This window comes from Micrasema longulum, unplaced genomic scaffold (genome assembly GCF_059751315.1).
Source record: "Micrasema longulum isolate JH-2025_06_02 unplaced genomic scaffold, ASM5975131v1 h1tg000889l, whole genome shotgun sequence".
NCBI classification, from domain to species: domain Eukaryota; kingdom Metazoa; phylum Arthropoda; class Insecta; order Trichoptera; family Brachycentridae; genus Micrasema; species Micrasema longulum.
Genome location: NW_028278080.1, coordinates 246,044 through 271,270, shown reverse-complemented (window position 1 = coordinate 271,270; position 25,227 = coordinate 246,044). Strand labels below are relative to the sequence as shown.

General features: G+C 31.0%; 1 long non-coding RNA gene across 1 annotated transcript in view; it reads left to right on the top strand.

The window, feature by feature from the left end:
* Positions 1-11,967: 11,967 nt before the first annotated feature.
* LOC148278353 (uncharacterized) overlaps positions 11,968-25,227 on the top strand; it is a 26,573-nt gene continuing 13,313 nt past the window's right edge. The window contains exon 1 of the long non-coding RNA XR_015823217.1: positions 11,968-12,067. This is a non-coding gene — a long non-coding RNA (uncharacterized LOC148278353). The remainder of the gene's footprint in view (positions 12,068-25,227) is intronic.

The following is a 25,227-nucleotide window of genomic DNA, read 5'->3' as shown; positions in this document are numbered from 1 at the left end:
TATTATAAAATTTTTGAGAATACGTATTATTTTGATCTTTATAAACATATGAAAGATGAATTATTTATTATTATAAACATTTCAAAACATCAGCAATCATAATTGTTCAGCACCCCGCTGATTTAAATAATTTAAAAAAGAAATGAACTCAATTTTTAAAAATGATTAATCGATTAAAACAATAGGATTTTGTTTAGTGTCAATTTAAATATGGTGTGATCAGACATTAGGACAATCACACGTAAAGAGATTGAACTGAGATGCTATTAACGCTGGCGTAGGATTTGATTGATTGCCATTTTAATATTGAATAATCCCGATTCTTGTATCAGTCAAGAACTCGGCAGTTGAATGAATTAATGTAATATGATGTCATACGTTGTTACTCGTATAAAGACACGGACGTAGCAACAAGGTGGAAAAGGCTATCTTAAATCAATACTAACTTACAGCTGAAAGAATTTTACAATGTGAATAAATCATAAAGTACCTAATCTGTTTTTATGACATTTCTGGGAATTTACGGGTTTAGCTAGCTATAACATGATCATTGTTCGACATATTAATTATAGAAAAAAAATCTTAACATAATATGCTTAAGCCAACATGGATTTCAATAAAACAAAAAGGAACTGAAACCGCCGTAGTAAATTTAATAAATTATATACAAACAAACATGGAGGCTGGAATTTCAAACACAGGAATAATCTTAGATTTTAAAATAGCCTTCGATACGGTATATGTTGAGACCATGATGAAAAAAAAATTAAATGATATTGGAGTAAAATTTCAAGAATGTAAAATACTAAAATCATATTTTTAATTGAATCGGCATTCACTTCGTAACACTTCATTATAAATTTTCATATCTGTACTTAAGATAACCATCCATTCATATGCCAACACCTTAGATAAGAATAAAAACCCCCTGCTCTAAGTTTCACTGATTAATCTGTTTATTTTTTTGTTTAGATTCGATGACATTGTGAACAATATTCTGTGTTTATTATATTAGTTTTATATCACCCGTCGATGGGAGGAGTGCTCTCCCGAAACTATAGTTGTGTTCTTGTAAAAGAATAAAATTGTGTAACACTGATAACAAAGTTTTATTTTCATAATAATTTATACTAAAATCATATTTAACAAATCGGAAGTCTGACACCAGTCTGACGATGTCAGTCACGACGAAACCCGGTCACTGGTAAAAATTTATAAATAAAGTTGTAATAAAACTAAAAACGTATTTTTATTATTATAATGAAAATGCAGTTCCACCAAGAAATGTCAGTAGAAAAACTCAATATATCATGAAAACGCATTTTTATATAGCAAGGATTACTCCAATTACCTGTCTGTTTGCAGTAGCCATAACATTGCAATAAATAACGAAGTTAATTATGGCGTAAATTGATTTTACAGGCACAGACGTTTCATATCAAACAATGGACGTTAAAAATGAAAACCAGGACGATATTGCGTGCGTTCTATTTTCTGTGAGCAGATTTAGATCACGTATATCAGTATGATCACAATCTATATCTATATCTTACTCTAAGTCCAGAAATAAGCAACACCTGTCTCGCTGTAACCTTGTGATTCAGTTAGATGAATAATATCAAACTTTTCAAAAACAATTAAGTTCGATGCAATTCCGAGTCTTAAAACCAATCCAAACGTAAACCCATTTGTTTCCCCATTAAAACATGCAATACATCATCATCATACTCTTATCCGCACCTAATGATACATAGAGCACTGTGTTGAAACACCAACTGAATTATACAGGTTCAAATCTAGGGACAACGAAATATTGTAAAGTTAAATCACCTTGCAAACAAACTATTCATGACAACCTTATCGGGGAATCCAACCCTAGACCTTATTTTATTTACTTATTTTTAAAACACTTTGTTGAAAAAGGAAAATTATACACTGGCGGGCTTATTCCTAAATGGTAATTTCTTTGAACCAACCAATAAAATAAAAGTTTTATATATGTAATTCTAGTTTCAAAACATATTCAATAGAAAAAAAAGCTAAAAGCATACTAAAATTGAAATAACTGTATTTTTACTAAAATAACCTTAAATGAATACTATTATTCAATTGGAAAAAGGAATAAAAGGCAAGAAGAAAGAGGGAAAGATTTTTAGCTATAGTTTACAGCAAAAGAATGGGCTGCAGGTACTCAGGTCTAAAATCGCAAGCGCAGCGACAAAACCGTCCGTTACATGTCAAAAAACCAAACCAAATGCCTTTGTTTCGAGCGAAATGGCCTGTCTATGGATTTAGCGTTATTGCTCTTAAATATAAATATCGTCGTGGTCAAAAAACAACGACGGATGTGCGAAAAATGCGACATTGTCTTTCTTTTATATTTGATTTTAAAAAGATTTTATAAAGGCATTGTATTCAAGGTTTAAAAAAAACAATATGTATAACTAACCCAAATATAAATGGATATAATTTTGTGCTTATCAAGTTGTGACATAAAGTGTCACAAAAAGTTAAATCGCTCTCATGTAAAGTTGATTAAATCGCATGCGTCGTTATTCTACGATCATGACGACACGTATGTATTTAATGGTAAAATAAAATGATATAATAACATAGACACACAGGTACGTTTTCCATAATAATTAAATTCCTGGCTATCCATCTGTAACTGGTCCAATAATAGAAATGTCAATGTGAAACAAGAATAGTCGCATCGCTGAATATATCCAATACTCTGTCGTAATGGAAGTTCATTTCGGTACATAAATACCGCGATGTCATATTATTGTGATCTTCAAAAACACAATTCAAGGGCGCTGTAATAACAACAATTGGTGTACGTAAATAATAAAACACAATAAATTTGGATAGGAAATATTTATCATTTTCGAAAGTCGAATATTAATCTTTAATGAAACCTGTCATGACTAAACCGCGGTTATTAAAGACGATCTACCTACTTGATCATTAAAATAATGTTATTATATTTTATTTATTACAAGTAGTCAATGAAAGTTTGTGTGAAAATTGTGCATTCCATCCTTTCTACGTATTACCTTTACTCTAAAATAAGAAAACATAATTCACTTTTTTTTCTTAATTAAACATATATATTTTTTTTAATCTTGAAGTAGGGCGCACATAAACATGATAACTATGTGTGCTCTAATAATAACGTTGTACACATTTTTTTATTTATTTATACATGTAAAGACATATGTTTAAAAAAAAAACGTATCCCTAACTCAATGAGGCTAAGAGCCCGGTGTTGAGTTGGGATACAACATAATGGAATGTGGAAGCATGCATATTATTAAATAATACTACGAATAAAAAATATTACATAAAGATGAATTTGAATGAACATCTGTACAACACGCTTAATAGTCGCAGCAGTTTCCTGCAATGGTCTCTCTCTTAGACAAAACCCACACGTGTACACTTCTCCTGAAAATGGCCCTCATTTTGGATAACTCAATTTAACTTAAGGCAATTTCTTCCTACCTACCCAAACCGTTCAGTTTGAGAAAATTACAAGTACATGAACATGTTCTAAGGAATTATACTAAATCTTAAAAGTCTATACAAAATAAAGACAAAAATTAACTTTAAAAAAATTAACACTATGCTATGAAGAGAGGGGAGGGGATGAAAAGGAAATAAGAAGGAGAAAGGAACAACTGAAAAATTTAGATATAGATTGATTTATAAAATTTAGATAAATTGATTTAAATGTAAATAAAGAAGGGGCGTCTCAAACATTAATAAGTAGATTATTCCACAATCGAGCAGATACAATTGTGAAAGAGGAGCAAAAAAATTAGAGCGATGAAATGGTATTAAAGGGGTTCTCTCGTTACTACAACGAAGAGATAGTCCATGTTGTGATAGAGGTTGGAAGAGCTCTCTCAGATAAACAAAAATAATATTGCGAAGAAGTGATAGAATGTGAATGTTTCTTTTTTGCCTGATACTGATCCAGTGTAGTTGCGCAAAAGTAATTATTTAGCATATGGCAGGAAACAAAAAACATAAAAATGAAAAAAACAAAATAGAATTTAGAGGTCCATATCTAGGCCAGACAGATATTCTAACGATTTAGGAACCGCTGTCAGTAGGTCCGCTGGATCACCAGCGTAGCGGCATAGTTAGCCTTTCGGCACCATTCACAAGCCGGTAAGAGTACTTCTCCCATTTGTGCATCATGCCTACGGTGCTGCACCTGGGCCGCGATAACAATGGGAAGTTAAGGACGTCATACCTTCACCATGACAGTCTGGTAGAAAGTAAGTTCTCCCGAACGATTGCGAAGATACACTACCGACCCCCCACCTTGAGGATGTATTAAATTTTCTAAAAACGTACTGTAGAAATAACTTTTTTAAATAACTAAAATATCATATTTTAAAAAGACAAAAAACGATTCCATAAAAAATAGTTTGAACTAATTTATTTTAACCTTTTAATTTTTTTTAAAAATTCATAAATTAAAGGCTTAGTTAATTTGAATGCTTTTATTTCTTTTTAAAGGCAACAATTTAAGATGTCACTTAAATCAAACCGTTTCATTTTGTTTTTTTCTTTATCGAAATAGAAAACATTATAATATCAAATAAATAAATTAAAATTATATTTCTTTAAATATGTTTCGTTTTAATATTATGTATATTTTATCTAAATAAATAACCTTACTAACTACACCGTTTTTTACAATACATTATTTTTAAGTAATTGTAACAAAATTTACTTTTCACACTTTATATAAGTATTAATCCACATACCTAAGTTTAGTCGAAATTTTATGAGGCGTACCTGCCGGTCAAAAAGTAAATATATTTTAGTTTTAATAAACTTTTGAATTATATTTACTAACAAAAATACATTTAAAAAGTATGATTTTAATTTAGTTTTTACTAATTAAATTTTTTTGATTGCGCAATTTTAAAAAAAATGCATTTTAAATTTGTACTTTTCCCTCGTTTTTTACTGAACTAAAGCCTTAAACAATGATAAAAAAATGTGGGATAATGGGTTCTACATATTTTCAGTCTATATACATAATTAATGTATCTTTAAATTTCTCGTACCCACATCAAACTATGTAAATTTGGGTAATATGTTTTGGTACAAATTGTTATCGAAAGGTAAAATGAGAACTTTCAATCAATATCACTGAAATACTTTTTTTTTTTTAATCATTTTTTTTCAATGAGGAACTTCAGCCGTACGGGAAAATGGATACAATCAATGTTTTCTTGCGCGCGGTAAAAATTGGAGCATTTAATTGTGCGGCAAAGTTTCCTGAAAATGGACGAAAATCAAAAATATTTTAATAAAAATGAACTACTTTGAACGACGTCACTGGTTCTTATGAAGCAACCAATGATAAGAGAGTTATGGAAGACTTCTGGTTTGCTGGCCGTTAATGAATTGCAGAACTGATTTAGAATAAGCGGAAGAGAACCTCTGACGTCACACGCAGCGTTATTTAAGAAACTCAAAACTTTGAAAAACCATTCTGCTGATAATACGACATAAAAATTGTAAAAAAAAAATCGGCTTAGTTTAATAGTCTATTAAGAAATAAAATGTATATATAAAAATATCTGAACGTCCTCATTCTAATTCTTTTGAATTCTTGTAAATACGCTGCGATAAAATCTAAAATATTTTTATGAATCTACATCATATTTCTTTGTAATCAAATATAAATATAAATTTAGAAATTAATGCTGAGTTATTTTAATTTCAGGCATCTTGACGCCAAGATGAATTATTTATCTATGAACGATATAAGAAAAATCATCGATTCGATAAAATTCCATCAGCATTTAGATTATCCATATTTCTATTGTGTTTTATTTGTTTAATTTTACTTGATAATCCTGATCACGTCCAGTTAATACTAATTTAACTTGAGGTCCCGGATTCAATTTCTAGGAAGTTTGAGGAAAGATATTGATTTAAATGCCAGTTTTACACTGCAGTATTTCCATTGTTCCTGGACTTGCACTATAGCGTAGCCTTAATGTAACATATAAATAATATACACACACCGCGTTTGGTGTATGAATGCAGTGCCCTATGCACCACATAGTGTGGATAGGATGATGAATTTTAAATAAAAAGTTCCTAACTAAAATGTATACATTAGATCTATAGTCTGCCTCCGTCGCCTCGTGATCAGCGCGTTTGCTTACCATGCTACAGGTCGCGCGATCCTCGACATGGTTGGTATGAAATATTTATTTTTAAAATGTATTTTTAACACCAGAATATTATTTAATCTCCGGACTTGCACCTGAAGCGTAAGAATGGTCATCTTAACTTTCTTTAACAAAAAATGATCGGTATACTATACGATTGGTGTATTGATGCGGTGTCCTGTGCAAAATTAGGAGGGGATAAGAAAGTGGTGACAATGAGGCTTACAATATTGAGTTGTGGCCCCGTGGCTAGTGTCACGGATTTGGATTCCGAGGCTCACACCCCGTTCTACCACGACTTGATTCCCATTTTCTAATGATTTTATTATGAGATATTTACAACTCTTTAAAAATGGCCCCTTAAATTGAAAAACGTATTGGGGTAAATCGTAAAAACAAATATCAATTATCTGTTAGTATTTTTGCAGCGAGTAAAAATCCTGAAAAGAGAAATTAAGCGCTGTTAGGTCCACCTTGCAGTGTAGTGGTTGTTGCATTCGCCAACCATGCTTGGGATCTACTTCGATCCTTGGCAGATTAAAAGTAAATGATTTATCAATGTTTCAATGTGTCAGCATACCTCGATGTAACAGATGATCGAAATACGCTACACAATTCTACGAATGCATTGCCCTATGGACCACTGGGTGCGGAAAGGGAAATGACGACAATGATTTTTATACTCATCATAACAAAAAATTGAATGTAAATATAGTAGGTCTGTGTTACGATTCTAAAAATAATTTCTCCATAATATTCATGCATAAAAAATAAACGCGAAGGTTATTTTTCCGTGTCAGTCGATTTCATCGAATCTTTAATTTCCTTTACGGCCTTCGTATATAACCCCCACCCTTTTACACCCTTGACATAACCTACACTACATTACACTCTTAAGTAAGCGTATTATGCCATATTGGAAAACAGTGTGTATTGTACTAAATGGCGAGAAAAACATGGCCCCGAATCCCGAATATTACAAAATATTAAATATTTCTTTCTAAACCAAGTGTTTATTACTAAAAAAATTAAGACTTTTCCTTGCTTGTGAAATAATTAAGTACAATCTCTCTTACAAAAATAAAGGTTTTTTTATATAATGTGGTAGTGTTGTTGTTGTTGTCAGGTATTATATTTGTGTATGTGAGCATTTTTGATTATTGTTACGTCATTGTCTTGTATGTTTCCCGTTTTGATTTAACTACACGCATATGTAGACAAGCACACACCTTAAACTAACTAACTCATTTGCTACTAACTCATTTGCTACACACACGATGTATTCATATTAGATTAAAATAATTTTATTTTTGTTTCTTATATTATTTCCACTGGTATTTTTTTATCTATATGTATTGCTCGGTGTAACAAATGCCGTCATTTTGTTAAAAATTCAATAGGAAAAAATCAGGTTTTTTTTACGTTTTTAAAGTAAGAAAGGTCTATGAAATACTGTCCAGTAAAAAAAAAAATTTAGCGTAAAAAATATTTTTATGTATGTAATTTTAAATTTCCGCAAAAACGGTGATTCCATTGGCGACGCCTCTAATAGGTTATGATTCGTGTTTATTCGTTCCTGGCAATTCAAATTAGTTTAGAACGTTATTACGAATTTTGACGTCACAATTTTTATGGTAAATTAAAGAATTTATTTTTTTTATGGTAAATGTCGTCAATTTTTTTATGGTAAATTGAAGAAATGTAGACATTCAAAATCAAATCTGTCGTTACGTTACGTTACGTTACGTAGTGCGTAAAATGTTTTTTTTTCTTGTATGGTCGGTTTCTTATTTACTTTTAAAATATTAGACAGGTTTAAGCTTTGTAAGTGCGTACAGTTCCGTACTGACTTCTAAAAAGGTTGTCTTTCTTTGTTAAAATATCTTAAAAGCAAAAAAAAATATTTTTTTAGTAAACGTATTCATAATATCGTCATTACGCCGGTAATATCTGTTAAGTGATTTCTGTTTATTAAATGTAATTTCTCTCTAAGATTAGACAAATTTGTTTTAACAAAATACTGAAATTTAAAAAAATATATATTATGCATTTTTTTTGTTAAAAAAAAGGAGAAAAAAAACATCGCTTAAAAATACAAAGTTTAAATTATATCATTTACCTTTTTAACGTGTTACCCAACATACGAGTATATTTCCGGCGCAACGATGATATTATGTTATTAATTAATTCATTTTTAACATTGGTACTTTTTGTAACTTTTTATTATTTATTCAATGTCTGATTGTTTTAATTAATTTGTTTTTTTTAGTATTATTTACAAAGAACAATATACAAGATTAAAATTTACAGGAAAAAACACACAACGTTTAATGTTACGATTATTCAAATGCCAGACCAGAGGATCCAAGTATTTAAGTATTTAATTTTAGTAAGTAATAAATGTACATAAATAAACATAAAATATAACATAAAAGTAGGTAGGTACACAATTAAATGTTTTCTATAAATTAAAACAATTTAAGCAAATATGGAGGTACTTAGTGGGTATTATTTTAGTAAAAGTAAGTTAAATACAAAAGTCAAAGTGACTTTTACAACATTTGAATAATGTAAGTTATTTTGATTTTATTGCCGCAAGCATTTTATATCTAAAAAGTGACAATGGGAAATGATACATATCAGTTTCTCCATACTCGTTTCTGAGCCGGTGTAGTCTGACGATTGGAAAATTTACAAAATATATATCCGTACCTTAAAGGATAAACCACGGGAGTCACATTAAATTAAATGATCAAGAAACAAGATTTTATGATTATGCGATTTCCAAAACATTAAAATTTTTGACCCAAATAAGATAATTTCAACCTATAAAGAACATTTAATTGAAAATAATGGTTTGTTTGCTGGTACATATTAAGAAAGCATATATGGGACTACTGATGTTTTTTCTTTAAAACAAGGTGGACTCTAGATTTTTATTTCAACTTAAAAAAGCATTTTTATGACGAAAGTGGACTCGTTGCTTTATTCACGTATAAACAGCATATTACGATAATTTCTCTATTTTAAACTTCAAAACGGCAACAAATGAACTCCGGTATTTTATCCTATAAGGTACAGATATATCAGGACGGAAATCGAGTGGAGAAATAGAGTCAGTGATTTATTCAGTTTTATGTGAATTAAGAATATCAATTTTGTGTCGCCCATTACCGAGGTGGGCCGGGCTCAAAGTATTCGTCAATACAGCAGTCAATACAGCAGTCAATCTCTAATGGGGGCTAATAAATCAAATTTGACGGAGTAAATAACCTCCGGCAGAGGTTAGGTTCGGCGGACGGGTAGTGGAGTTAGGTAATGACTTTGAACAATAAACAAAGAATGCTAATTTTGCAAAGAGCCGAGCTTCTCGGTTGATTAACCCACGGAACGCGGTAATGGGTCAAACGCAAATCTGTAATCGGTATCGGAAGGTTTGGTTCCTTACTCACACAATAGACTTTAACAATAATCGTCAAACGATGCAATGACAATGTTCCGTATTACAAAGTACTTTTATGTGATCGTATTATTTGCATGAACGAATCACGCGTAAATATTAAACGGATACAATCAAAGCGTCAACGATATTTTAGTACGTCCATGTGGACAAGGCTGTATTTTAATATTCAGCCTTGTCTACAAACATATGGACATACTCGAAACATGGTTGATTGCAACTAATGAGTATTTTGAGCGTTGACCAGTGGGTGAATCTAACCCACGTCTTACTGAGTTCAGAAACCTTTACAGGTTTCAGCTCTTTTACTTCACAAAAGTCAACATATTGAAAAGTTGAGGAAATGTGGATATTCGAACATAGGCAGAATTGTGAATATACACAATGTGTAAAGTGACCACTCAAATCAGCCAATGGCAGATCGTCATGACCTTAACACATGTGTAACATTTCCCATTCTATCTATGTTTGAACATCCATTTTCCTTTAATTCATCCGTCTGTTGATTTTTCTGAAGTTTAAAAGCTAAAATCTTTATTGATGTGGGTGAGATTCACCTGACTGAGTTATTTCACCTATATACTAGACAACGCTTGTAAATAATTGTAATTTTTTATACTTCCTATTGAAATCGATGGTTTTTCAATCATCGTTGAGATCTGAAAGAAATATCGATGTTACAGGACAGATCATAAGTCCTGTAAATCTCTAGACTTCCATTTTCTTTTTTTAAAACGTTCTTCACCTCTGTTGTAATATATTAAATACGTATTTATGCTCTCCCGCCACATTTTATTAAAAATTTTCTTCCTCGATCTATTGTTTTTAGTCAAAGTTCTTCTTTTGGTTATCTTATGTATTAAAAATATTAATATTGTATTTAAAATATTTCCTATTGTTATAGGAAATATTTTACTAAGACACTGCAACATTCATAATTATTATTTGACTGTAAGACACATCTGTATGTTCTACGAAATATTTCATATTTATTTCATGAATTTTAAACGCGTATTATTTGATATATTATCTCTTAAATATTTATTTCGACGATGACGGAAGATAAAATAATGTTTCCAGTAAAACTGCACTCAATAAGTGATTGAAAATAATTACATTAAATTTTATCGCACAGTTAAGCATCATAACATTTAATAGAGTTTTCGATTTTGAGTTAAAATACAATAAAAATAATCCACATTTAAACATGAATGGCGAGCATTTTACACGAAGAAGGTTTGACAATCGAAGGTACAATGCCGCATTAAATTTTCAATGTCCAGTGTTTCGGGGCATTCGAGATAAAATCAACTGGTTTTTGATCGACTTCAGTCGCATGGGCGGTTCAAAAATACTCACTCGTCAATCTATGGAAGTCACGTGCGATTCCGAAGGCAAATTAGTCCAGCATAAGGCCCCAGCAAATAATACATGGATAACAGCAGTTATAAAAAAATCTAATTTGGGACATTACATAAAAAAAGCAACTTTGTGACAATAGTTGATTCAATTCAAAATAGCAAGAACGCGTATTTGAAACATTAAACACAGTATTATACACTGTTATTTTATGGAAATTATATTTAAAAACTATCACTATCATAAAGATTTAAGATACATTTTTTAAAAGCTAAACTTTGAGATTTACTAACTAACTTTTTGTTTTTTATTCATTGGGCAGTTTAAATTGGGCACGGCTTATATTTTCCAAAAACTTTTTCCCGAACTTCGTTGGGCAAAATTTAGAGTTTTTTCGTTTCGTCTATTATGGTTTGGGAATATCCTGATCAAATGTATATTTATTTGTCGGACTCGTGGTGTAATAGTCAGCGCGTTAGCCTGCCATGCAAAAGGTCTCGGGTTCGATTCCGGACATGGTTGATGTGAAATATTTATTAAAATGGGTGTTTTCACACTAGAATATTTCATAGTCCCTGGACTGGTACCTGAAGCGTAATACTGATCATCTTACCTTCATGTTACAAAAATTATCAAGATACGCTGCGATTGGAGTACCAATGCAGTGCCCTATGCACCATTAGGTGCGGAAAGGGAACGATGGTGATGATGAATGTATATTTACTAACTATTTTATTAAATTAGCCATATCAACGCGTGCTAAATGTATTTATGATGTATTTTTCTAGCAATTTTTTTTTTATTTCTCTTCTCGTGTATTATATCTGTTATCGAAAATATTGTAATCGTAAAATTGCATATAAGAAAAATATATTTTTACTATATTTGAGTCCTAATTATTTAACACAATGTTTTCGTAATGTAGTCGTAAATAATTTGTGCTTGTAAAAGGGAATCGAGTGGTGGTAGAGTGGAATTTGAACTTTGGCCCTTTGATTCGTGAGTCTACAACACTACCACGGGGCCACAACCCAGTTCAAAGGTATTTATATAGCATTTTTAAACATCAAATTCAATAATCAATAGTGATGCATAATAATTTGTAAATATGTATTTTAACCATTGCTAATTGAAACATAAAAATATTGATTAATTTGTATGCTAAATTATTAAACTATAAAATGTACCATATATTTTATTATTTTCTTGAATTAAGAAATTATTATAGAAATAAATTAACATTTGAGATGCATGATTTTAACTTTGCTGCACCATGAATTGTTAAATAACTTTTTTGATTTGTATTTTTTGACGTGCATAAATTTTTATTGTGTTTTATATATTGATGTGTCATTATATTTAATTTTAGTATAGAAGACTCCCGACACGAAATTTTGTAACAAGTCAGGACATAAAATTAATAATTGTGCTGTAATTAAATTGTGTGTATTAAATAATAATAAAAATAGTAAAAGATTTATGAGTAAAACTAGAATAGCTTCCAAAGAGGATACACCCCAATCAGAAATCAAATTTAAATATTTATTTTAAAAACATATTAGATGTTGACCAACATATTTATGTTTATTTTTCCTAAAAAGTGATAAAATAAACAAAAACTATTTCAATCAAATAAATAAAACAACTTTGTTTTTAACAACTAATTTTTATTTTTCACCGACCGGTTTCAAAGCAAACAAGCTTCTTTGTCAAGGTTTACGTAACTAATGAATTGATTCCTTTTTATTTTATTTCTATCATGTTCACTAAATACTACACGTGGACCCAATAAATCAAGTGGTTTTTTCTTACACGGGTGGTAATCTGATATCATTATTTTCGAAGTAAGACAGGAGAGGACTAAAAGAAATATTGTTTATTTGGTTATTAATTATTGTTTTCTTATTATGAATCGCTTTTTTAATTTCTAAGATTTCTAAGTTGTCTAATTTTAATATTTTATTTTCAACATGAAGTACTTTAATTCCTATTTTAAAACTATTTTTTTCACCTCACAGGTCAAGACCCTTGTAACAATGGTGATTACAGTGAAGCGCAGAATACCTAGGCTTGCAAAAGTAAGATTTATTTTTTGTTAAATGTTATTAAATATTTGCATATAACCACTTACCGACTTTTCTATGTCTACCGGTTTCGAGACGTACCCGTCTCTTCGTCGGGACACCAATTAACTTCCACTGTAATAGTCACCCTAAACCTAATAAGCTCACCCCCTCCCTCCATTCCCTCTGCCTTTTTTAAATTATTTTTTAAACAACAAAGAATATTTTCATGATTATTAAATCATGAAAATATTCTACGGGTACTGATTACAGTGCATGTTTGTCCTATGATTAGGTTAATTAATTAGATTAATTAGCACATGCACTGATGTGCATGTGCTAATTAAAATGCATGTTTCATATTTTTGTGCAACAACTATGGTGAAGGTGTATAGTGGGTTTTGCATGTTACCATTAGACATAGAAAAGTCGATTAGTGGTCATGTACAAATATTTAGTAAAATGTTTGACCACAAAGTTAATACTTTAAAAATTAATAATAATTTATTTTTTGTGTTCTCACCAGGAAACGAACCCAAAGTCTTCCGTGAGTTAATCAAACGTCTAAGCCATCAGTGTAAATTCATTTTAATTTTTTGATACGGGTGAAAGAGGCGTATTTTATTATAATCGAAATAAGTAATTCCACATAAAATTTTAATAAAAGTATACATTAATGCATACAGAATATCCCGCTGCATTAAGTATTATATAATTATTACGGTTCATAGAACTATGCACACCCGCGCCTTTCATATAAGTCTAGTGTTCTAGGAATAACATATTATTTTAACTACCTATAAAATAGGATCAACGAACTTCAATTTGACCAGTGGACTAATTATTATTTTAATAATCCTACATCATGTTTTAATTTGCGAGTTATTTAAGGTTTGCAAAAGAGATAACATATATTTTATATTCGTTTTTTTTTAAATATATTTGGCTTGACAATTAGTCTACATTAATATATTATTTGAATAAACGAGTATTAATTTATAATGAGTCATGAAGATAAATAACATATTTATTTTATATCAATAATGCGTCCAATATTGTAGAGTCATGTTTAGCTTTTTTCCCCTTTTGTCTTTTACTTTTAATACAAATTTTATTTTAGATTTTTATGTTATCCAACTTAATAAAATCCAATCCAAAAAATGCGATGATAATATCATATATTATGCTTAATATATTACAACGAAGATGAAGAACATTTTAGAGTAGTGAATAAAGACGTATAGGCTTTTACAGGGATCGTGATCCGTCATTGGCTGGTTCAAGTGACCAATTTACAAACTGTATTCACCATTATGTCTATATTTAAAGATTCTTACTCCTTCAACTCTTTCATCTGTAAATTTTTGTGAGGTTAAAGAGCTGAAACATTTATTGACGCGGGTAAGATTCATCTAAATTATTATACCGGCATACTTATCATCATCATTCCCTTTCCGCGCCTAATGGTGCACAGGGCACTTCATTGGTACACCAATCGTAGCGTTTCTTAATCATTTTTACAACATGAAGGTAAGATGATCTATCTTACGCTTCACGTGCCAGTCCAGGGACTATGAAATATTCTAGTGGAAAAACACTTTTTTAAATACATTTTTCATCTCAACCATGTAGGGAATCGAACCCGAGACCTCTTGGCTAACACGCTGACCACTACACCGCGAGGCCGACATACTAGATATCACCTTTTACATAAAAATATAAAGATTATTTTATTTTATTACCGACTGGTTTCGCATTTACACAAGCTTTCTTATCAAGGAACAATTTAGTAATAATTTAGGTATGAATATTACCCTAATATTTTGAGTGACCACCTTGTAAGGTAGCCACTTAGACCACGCAGTATGTACACTGCGGAACATTCACCATTCTGCCTATGTTAGAACATCTGTATTCCATCAATTTCATTATATTTAATAATTGGGTCAGAATGACACCCGCATTAATAAAAGCTTCAGCTCTTTAATTTACATAACATTTTACAGATGACAGAATTGAAGGAATATGGATATTCAAACATGGACAGAATGGTGAATTTTTGCATTTATTTATGGGACTTCTGTGTTGCCTTCATAATCTAAATCTTGTAAACGTTATATTTGCTATTCATACTGATTAATCGTGGTATAATTTTCAGTTATCGTATCATAACTGTAATGATACCGTATTAAAACATATTTTAAGAGCGGAAAATCGTTTGGGCTTGATTTTTGACAAATATTATGTTTAGAAGAAAGCCAATATTACATTTGCGTATCGAATTCTTGGCAAAAAAAAACTTTTAAAAATGTTGTTCGCTTCAAAGCGTTCGTCAATCATTTTAGTGCCAAGACCTGACACGTTAGCTGACGTAGGTACCGTCAAAGTTATAAACTCAATAGCTGTCTAAGCGATAATCAAGTTTCCTTTAACAGAAGCGGCTATCTCCGTAAGTCGGAGTTATAATTTATTATTCGATAGTAGGTGAATCATTCGGAATATGTTAATTTAAACACTTATCAATTAATTTGTGCGTTGCGGTGGACTCTCGGTACAGAGAAACAACCAAGGAACTGAAGGTAAAATCAGTTATCTATGTTCGTGTGCATAAGAGATGGTTAAAATATTATTTTGATACGGTATTTGAAGTTTTAGGTTCATAAAAATAGACCTTTTACAATTAAAATAAGTAAAAACAAAAACAAAGGCGTTTAGTTACATTTTTTTCTTATAAACAAAGGGAAACCTTGGTTTTTGAACATTGCCATAATTATACATTATCTTGCCATCTTGTAAATATAAAATAATCATTATATATAAAAAAATAATTCAGTGCCCAACGCTACGAATTATGTAGTTTTCATTCATTTATATCCAAAAAAGAATATCGGCAAACTTTGCCAACTTTTTTTTATTACAAAACGCTAACATTTTCGCGTTGCATTTTTTAAAAAAGATTTTCTTAAATGCAAGTTTAAAAGTTACGAGATTATTTTTAGAAATAATGATTAAATTTGACAGGTGATATTAATGTTGCATTTTCGCTCTCCGTCTAAATTTGTTGGGTGTAAAACACGTCGCCAGAGTGCGGTGGGAAAATATACGACATTCATTTTTTACTAGAAAATATTTTTGAATAAGCTTTTTAAAAGATTTTTTGGTTGACTCTGCCTTTAAAAAATCCTTTCGTCTGTGAATGCACACGGAGTAACCCCAGATCAGCGTCCCTTCCTTTCTTCTTTCAAACAAGAGAAAATAAATATAATATGAAAGTATACAAAATAATAAAGAATGTAAAACCTTTTTCAATAAGTACAGTTAGAGTAAAGTATAACTATTATTTGCAATTAAGGTTGCATTGTCTTTATAGTTGTTTAGAGTATGAAAATGTAGATCGATTTTTAAAAAAAGGTGTTATTATGTTTTGAAACATAACAGGATCGGTGGACATAGGGTCCTTAGTAAAACCTTAAGTTGGTGACCTTGAAAGACCACCGCTCATGCCGCGATTTTGAAAAAATGGTGCTTAAAATCAGTTGTTTGTGTATAATTACGCTCCTGAAGGTTTTATAGAAAAAAAATATACGAATGTCTGAGAAAATAAAATTTGCTTAAAAATCGTTGTAATTTTTTTTTTACAACGGAAAAGCGCTATTTGCACCAACTTTTTACTAATTGTTTGATAGTTGAACTGATTTTAAGCACCATTTTTTCAAAATCGCGGCATGAGCGGTGGTCGTTCTAGGTCACAAACTTAAGGTTTTACTAAGGACCCTATGTCCACCGATCCTGTTATGTTTCAAAACATAATAACCCTTTTTATAAAAAAAGTGAAAAAAGTACATACCGAATGACCTTGAACGTCCCTTACTTCTAATAAATCTCGACAACTACCAGATGGATCTAAACCTGGTTTTTGCAGTCATGTAAAGTGTCCTAAAACAAAGCTACTCGTACTTGTAATATCTTTGAAAAATAAAAATAAGTTCGTCAAATTCGTTTCTTACCGAAAATTACGGTAAAATACCGAAAAATACCGTATTTTACCAAAATTTGGTAAAATTCCCGTAAAATACCGCGGTAATTTTACCGCCTTGCATCTCTAGTTGTACGTTAAGGGATACGAATTTTAATTTTCTCAAGCAGTTGGGGGCGATCTAAGTTGTTATTAACTATTTTGTAAAGGAAGACGGTATTAGTGATATCAGTATGAATCTGATTAGTAAAAGAATACATTGCGAACAATAAACAAGACAGGCGCCGTGGCGCAGTTGGTTAGACGGCTAACTGTGAAACTGGCGTCGCGGGTTCGATTCCCGCCAGTTGCAAGAAAAAATCCAAGAAAGATTTTTTTCTCAATTGGTCTGGGTGTTGTGTATTTTTCATTACCTCCTTCCATATCCCTTCTATCCCACCTGCTGACAAGCCTCAAAATAGAGGCTTAGCGGGATATTCCTTTAAATAAAAAAAAAAAAATAAAAAAAAATTAAAAAAATAAATAAAAAAAACATTTTCAATAACACACGTAATTTTTATTCTTACGTCAATGTATATTATGCCAAATATCCCAAACGATTTTTAGCATTATAACCCCTTCCAACATAGTTACTATAAGACAAATCTGATTCTAAAGTATTTACAGTAATTATAGAATATGATTATATTTTTATTATATAAGCAATCAGCACGTGATCACAACCCGACGAATTACCCATACGTTAAATCTGAACATCTTTCTAACATCCACTTTACGCATGTTTCTTTATTTATAATCCAAGGAGAAACACGTTAGTTTTCTGTTTTAAATATATTAGGTCATTAATCGTTTCATTATTTACATAATTCAAGATTTAATGATAGATACAAACGTAAATAATTTTAAAAAATTAGGTGTATTAATACATAGAGGAAAATTAATTGTAAACTTGCTACTACTACTACTACTACTGATACCATCACGCCATTTCCCCGTAGGGGTAGGCAGAGAGAATGGACCGCCACACACGTCTATCCTGGCATACAATCCTAGCCTCTTCCACATTCATACATCTTGTCATACATGCCCTTCGGTTCTGTCTGCTTTTGACATGACCAGACTTAAGATTTTGGTTTATCTGATCCACGTCTTCCTTGGTCGTCCTCGTCTAACGTTGACGTTCATTTTTGCCATATATACTTGTTTTACCATTCTCTCGTCGTCCATTCGTTCTACGTGACCAAACCATCTCAGAGACCCTTTCTTAATCTTATCAATTATACTTGTCTCAGATTTACACTCTCGCCTGATTTCATCATTCGTAACTCTGTCATACATTGATTTCCCACACATTCGTCTAATAGATCGTATTTCAACCGCGTTCACTCGGCTTTCATTCTTCCTCTGCCAGTTCCATGTTTCATTTCCATACATAAGTGTTGGGACTAAAACTCCATTGTGCACTGCCAGTTTAGCTTCGATTGACATATTTTTATTAGAAATTACTGTGCTTAGTGCTCCGTTCATTTTCCTACTAATTTATTTTAATTGAATACTCAAAATTTTGACACTCTTTTTATTTTGCAATATAGCAATAACTGAATTTTAAATTATTTATAAAGTTTTAATAATCTAAAAGTTATTCTTCCGATGTTTTAAAAAGTTATTGTGTAAATAAATTGATGGAAAAAGACGAAGATAAATTTATGCATGAGCTTTCGATGCCGGAAAAAATAGTTGCATTTTTAACACTTACAAGTAAGCCCTGGAAATACATCAATTTTATGTTTATAATCACAATAATTTAGTATTAACTTTTTACTGCGTCCAAGCGGATGATGAATAGATGGTACAGAAATTCCATTCATGAGTTCAGTCAAAAACTTAGGTATTATGATTCATAAGCATTTAGGGTGGCACGATCAGGTTAACGAAGTTAGTCGTTAACTTTATAGCAGTTTGCACTCACTTAAAAGATTACAGAATTTCTTGCCAATTAATGTTAAGCAAACATTAGTCCAGAGCTTACTTCTTCCACTCCTTGACTACGCGGATGTATATTATCCAGATGCTAACTCTGAATTGCTTGATAAGTTAGAACGATTGCAGAATATTTGTATTCATTATATCTTTGATCTTCACAAATTTGACCACATAACCGGGTATTGCACGCAACTACACTGGCTCAGTATCAGGCATAGAAGAAACATTCACATTCTATCACTTCTTCACAATATTTTAAATAATCCCACTTCGCCTGTTTATCTGAGAAGCTCATTCAACCTCTTTCACAACACGGACTATATCTTCGTTCTAGTAATGAGAGAACCCTTTTAATACCCAGTCATCGCTCTAATTTCTTGCCTCCTCTTTCACAGTAGTAGCCGCTCGATTGCGGAATAATCTACCCACTAATGTTAGAGACGCCCCTTCTTTATTTACATTTAAGTCAAGATTGAAATGTCACTATCTAAATATTTAAATTGTTCCTTTATCCTTCTTCTTTCCTTCCCATCCCCTCTCCTCTCTTCATAGTATAGTTTCATTTTTTTTTATATATATTTATTTTTGTTAATCTCTGCTTATAATTTTTGTATAAAATTGTAAGATTCAATATGTCCATGAATTTATAATTTTCTCAAACTGAACGGTTTGGGTAGGTAGGAAGAAATTGCCTTAAAGCAATATGCCCGCCCTTATATGTATATTTATTGTATATGTATGTAAAGTGTCAAATAAATAATAAATAAATTAATACAATTCTGTGTATGAGTATTTTCGACACGATGCAATCAGGTAAAAGTTCTAAATAAGGTAATCGAATAATAATCTGCCTCATGTTTTAGTGGTTGGCGCGTTCGCCTACCACACAAACCCAGGATTTTAGTTAATACAATATTGTAAATATTTTTTTAATTCCAATAAATTACACTAGCTCTTGAATTCTATCACTTACCACACACTTCTTCCATTTGCAAAGCGCTTATCTTATTTGCTATTCATGTATGCAAATATTTCACCCATAATGTTCAATGCATTATTACATTATGTTTGTTTCAATATGGGCAAAAATGCATTCAAACGGGATCATAAATGTCGGAAAACTGTCGATTTTGTAAGAAATACAACATTTTAAAATTCATTATTTTATAATTCATCATTCAATATAAATATATTGGAATAGGGGCGGCACTTTTAACAGCTATTGTGATTATTCTAATTTACTAGCGGGCCCGACAGACGTTGTCCTGCCCGAACGTTGGCTTGCCTGCTATTACCTTGGAAAAAGTATTTGCATAGATAAGTAGGTACCTAGGTACTTGTTTATGATTGAATTCTATAATTTAAAATTATTAAAATTCAAATATTAAATTAAAGTAGGTACCTAGGAAGGTGTTTGTGGTTGAATTCCAAAACATAAAATAATTCATTTTCAAATATAGAATTGTCAAACTCGGGTCTTCTCACCAACAGGGGTGCACTTGATTCATGAATGTGATTTTCAAAAATGCGTTGAATGTCGGTTAATATTATTTTAGTATTACCAAATAATCCAGTTAAAAGAAATAAATGGGAAGAAATTATAAAGAATGTAAGGGAAGAATCTGATTGGGATCCATAAAAAGTTAATGTTGTCTGTAAACATTCAAAACCAAAGTTTTTTTAACACAAAAAAACAACATCCTTCCATTTTTTCGTATTTCCATTTTCATCAAATGCAACCTTATTTATGCTTCTAATTTATTTTTTACAGATTCGATTGAAAGTTTTAATATCTACAAACACGCGCAGCGCTGAGATCTTCATTTCGCTGAAAACTGCACGTAAATCGGCTCGTAAAAGTCATTTAGAAGTTCAGTGACATCACACGTACAGAAGAATTATGTATATAAAGATATGCGGTAAAAGAAATGTAAGTATAAAAATTCAATTTTATTATATGTGGTAATTAAAAGTATCCTTAGCCGACCCCGATTATGAATAGGTCACTGCAATGCGGCGTATCTCGAACATCTGTTACATGAAGATACACACACTCAGTCTTACGCTTCAGGGGACAGTAAAATATCAAGTTAAAAACACTCACTCAGGGGTTCTGGTTCTGTTTCATACTCAGAACTGTATTCTTAACCTGGCTGGACACAGCAAACTACCAATAGTATAAATTTATTATTTTTTGGGTTATTTCAATACTGTACTAAAATAATGGATACAACATTAAATTTTAAACGCAATGATTTTTAAATTATGGAAAACCGCTTTGACTGGCGAGTTTTTTAAATATTTTTTATTTGAAATTTATTTATTAACCCTTACGGATTATTACATTCATTTTACAAAAAATAAAAATCATTTTTTATTTGTACTCTGTTGTTGATAATTATATTTTTTACGCCTTTTCAAAAGTTTGTTTGAGTATTTTGTTTAGTTTTGTCTGGTAGTTTATTGTATAATTTCAGTCCCTGATTTATTAGTTTCGATTGTCCTTGTCTTGTTTTGAAATGTTGCCTGTGATATTGTTCTGATATTCTTGTATTTTGTCCATGTTTATCACAATTTTTTTCAAGTTTTAGTTCTTTATCTACAATGATATCAGTGGGTAACTTCTGAATAAATTTTTCAAATTCTAGTTGAAAAAGTTCATTAACATTTAATTATTTAGTTTTTTTAAAGAGTTTTTTAGTTGGTGTTAGATAAGGAAGGTCATGTAGCAATATTTTATTTTGCTGCCGTTGTAATCTGTTTATGTCATTTTGGTTTCCTGTTCCCCATAGTTGTTGCATACAACATATTTTAGATTTGGCATAGGCTTTATACATAAGATTTTTTTTTCGTTTTCGGAACAAAGTTTTAGATTTTTTTTAGAAGACTCGATAATGTTGCTAGTTTTCTAATTAAATTATTGATGTGAGCTGTCCATGTCAATTGTCTGTCTATTGTTAGTCCTAAATATTTAACATGTTCAATTTCATGCATCTATTTTATGTCATTTTTTTCTAGATTCAAAATTTAAACTATTTTTTTCATTAAGTGTAAGTAAGTTTGTATTTTTCCATTTAGTCAACATAGTTAGGTCAATGTTTATGTCTTTGTTAGTAAATGCGTCAGTTCGATTTTTGTAAATTAGTTCTTTGTCGTCGGCATACATAATTATTTTTCCTTTAAAATTGTACAGTAATAAGTCATTAATATTTCTTGGTAAAATAATAAGTAAAAAAGTAGTACGGGAGAATGTTTTTTTTTTGCTGAACATATATTTAGTTCAATCAATGAGTAGGTTATAAATAATCTAAACCCTAATGAAAGACATTACGATAGTATTTTACAGTGCGGAGGTAGCCTTCATTACATTTGCAAATGGAAACAAATTACCATGTTGATAGTTGTCTTAATAGTGCCGGTCACAACTAAAAATAGTCAGACATTTTGGACAGAATAGAGTTTGTTTCTTGATTCTACACAATCCTACTTCATTTCAGATATGCCACCTTCAGCTTGGCAGGTAAACGGGTTGCCGTACGACACTTGCTTAATTGTCTTCTGACAGACAGACGACGCAACACGCAACGACGCAACCAGCCGATGATAGTAGTCTTTATATCAAAATAGCAATGGAAGTCCAAAATAAATCTGAAAACACACTTCATAATACTCCAGAATGAAAAATCTACTGGCGTTTCTAGCTGAATTAGTTATGTTTGTTTTTTATTACTCGCCAAATATGTTAACATCGTTTATTAAGGTGATTTATTAAGCTAGTCTTTAAGCAAGTCGTCTTTTACAGGTTGTCCATATTTAATTAATAAATTCCTTAATCGACTCGCAGAAACGACGATACCTACATACGAGTATATACACGTATATAAAATAGATTGCGTACAAAAATAACTATCCGTTATAATTGGCTTACTCATACAATAATAAATATATTATTTAATTTCTAACGCGACTTAAAATCATTTTTTATAATACCTTTCTCTAGGTCTAGACTCTTCCATCTACGATCGACTTTCTGTACTTCAAATAATAAATAATTAATTTGTACTTCTTAATTTAATATTATCGAATTATAAACTAGACTTTAATACATCGTAAAATAAAATTCTGTATATGTTACCGATGAACCAGAAAGTCGTTTTGTATAATATATTCATAAAAGTCTATTTACTTATTTTTTTGCTGAATTTGTGCGCCTAATAATGTGTGTGCCTCTGTAAGATTTACAAACCTAAAATGCATCTCTTATTTACTACTTTTCTTCTATACTTCACTGTTTTACTATTTGTTTTATTCTTTTTTTTATCATACATTACTTTTATTGAGTTTAACTATAACAATTAACTACGTTTTCTTTCTATTATATGACTTTGTATTAAACTTTAATTTTGTACAAGTTGGCTACGGCCGTTAGTTGTTATAATAAATAAATATGTTGTTACATATATTATTTTTTTTGTGGATCCGAAAAGGCCAACAGACCTCTAGAATTTGGCTTCATTTATTCTTCGCCTTTAATGGTTGTTTAATTTAGTTTAAGACTTGAATATTTTATTGATAAAGGTGAGATTCTGACAGATAATAAGCGTTGTAATAACGCTTAGACTTTAATATTCAGTTCTCTAAAATTTATTCCATCTGTTTGAATGTGCTAATTAAACTTCAATGTGAAATCCATTCCATTTGAACAAACTCAAAATATTGTTGAATTATTACATTACCAATGAACTCGAGTTTTCACAGAAAATTTCGACGCTTACTTTACAAAACTGTATTATTGTATCCACTGAAAATTACGTTTATTATAGTATTTAAGACCCACGGCTCAGCCTCGCAATAAAAGTAAATGTGGCGTTGATAACTTAATTTATTCTTGCGAATCGAGGCATGAAGGGTAAAAGTACCTGTTGCCTTTCATTTTAGAAACGCACTTGCTTCTTTTGTTAAAACTACGTGGAGCTGCATCACATTATTATTTCTAAAGGAAGAATGAAAACCAAGAAGAGACAAAAGGCAGTATTGTTGTACGAATAGAAGGCTTGGTAGAGTTGCAAGAATCAGGGTTTCCTTACAATTTGTAATATGCATAATATACACGTATAGTACGTACATGCATAATTAGGTACACCAAGGTACGCAGCAAACAATTTCATCCTCAAATTTATTTGGCAACATTTTGCAGGGAGTTGTTAGTGAGACAACGATGTAACAGGAATAGATTTTCTGCTACATCGACATAATAACCCGATAGAAAATGTTAGGATTTGTCCTGCATACTGCCAGGGTAAAATACCTATCTTTGTAACTCGTTGGTGCGAAGTAGACACGAGAGTGGCTCGATGATTTGGGGACCGTGTGAGTTGAAGTACTGTCTTATGGTGGAGAGAGAAAAAGATTATTTTTTATTTGGAATTAAATCAAATAACGACTCAAAACTGTATTATAGGATAAACAACCCATTATTGAGCTACTTGTAAAAATAACATGGTAGACTTAATAATTAGGCTACACTTGGGAGATCCCGCCTAAAATCGGATTCATACTAAAAACCCTATAAAAAATTAAAAACTTTTAAACGACTGAATATCGCTGAACATAGGCATTGAGATTCCCCATCGCTCTGCCACCGATGATCCACCCTCCCAGTTACAGGCTGTATACAGCCTAATATATTTTTTTTTTACTTTTGCCTTCTAATTTGTATTATTTCTATGTTTATGAATAACGATACTCTATTTTAAAATATTTGTTTATAGGGTGGTTTTACATTGCGATATTTCACTCTTCCGGGACAGACGCCTGAAGCGTTAGACTGTTAGATGATCGAGATATGCTGCATTTTGTTTGACAATGCAGTGTCTTATGCATCATTAAGTCCGAATAAGGGTTCAACTATATATATATATTTTTTATTTATTTATTTATTTATTTTTTATTATTTTATTTTTATTTTTGCACCACAACAGGCCAGGAGGCCCAATTACAGTGGTGAATTACATTACAGAACACCCAGGCTTGAGAAAAATCACATTTAATTTTTGTGTTCTCACCGGGAATCGAACCCGGAACCTTCCGTCTGTGAGTCAAGCGTCTTGACCACTACACCACGGAGGCCGCCTTATTTATTAATAAACAAATTAAAAAACAATATTACAACTAAATACA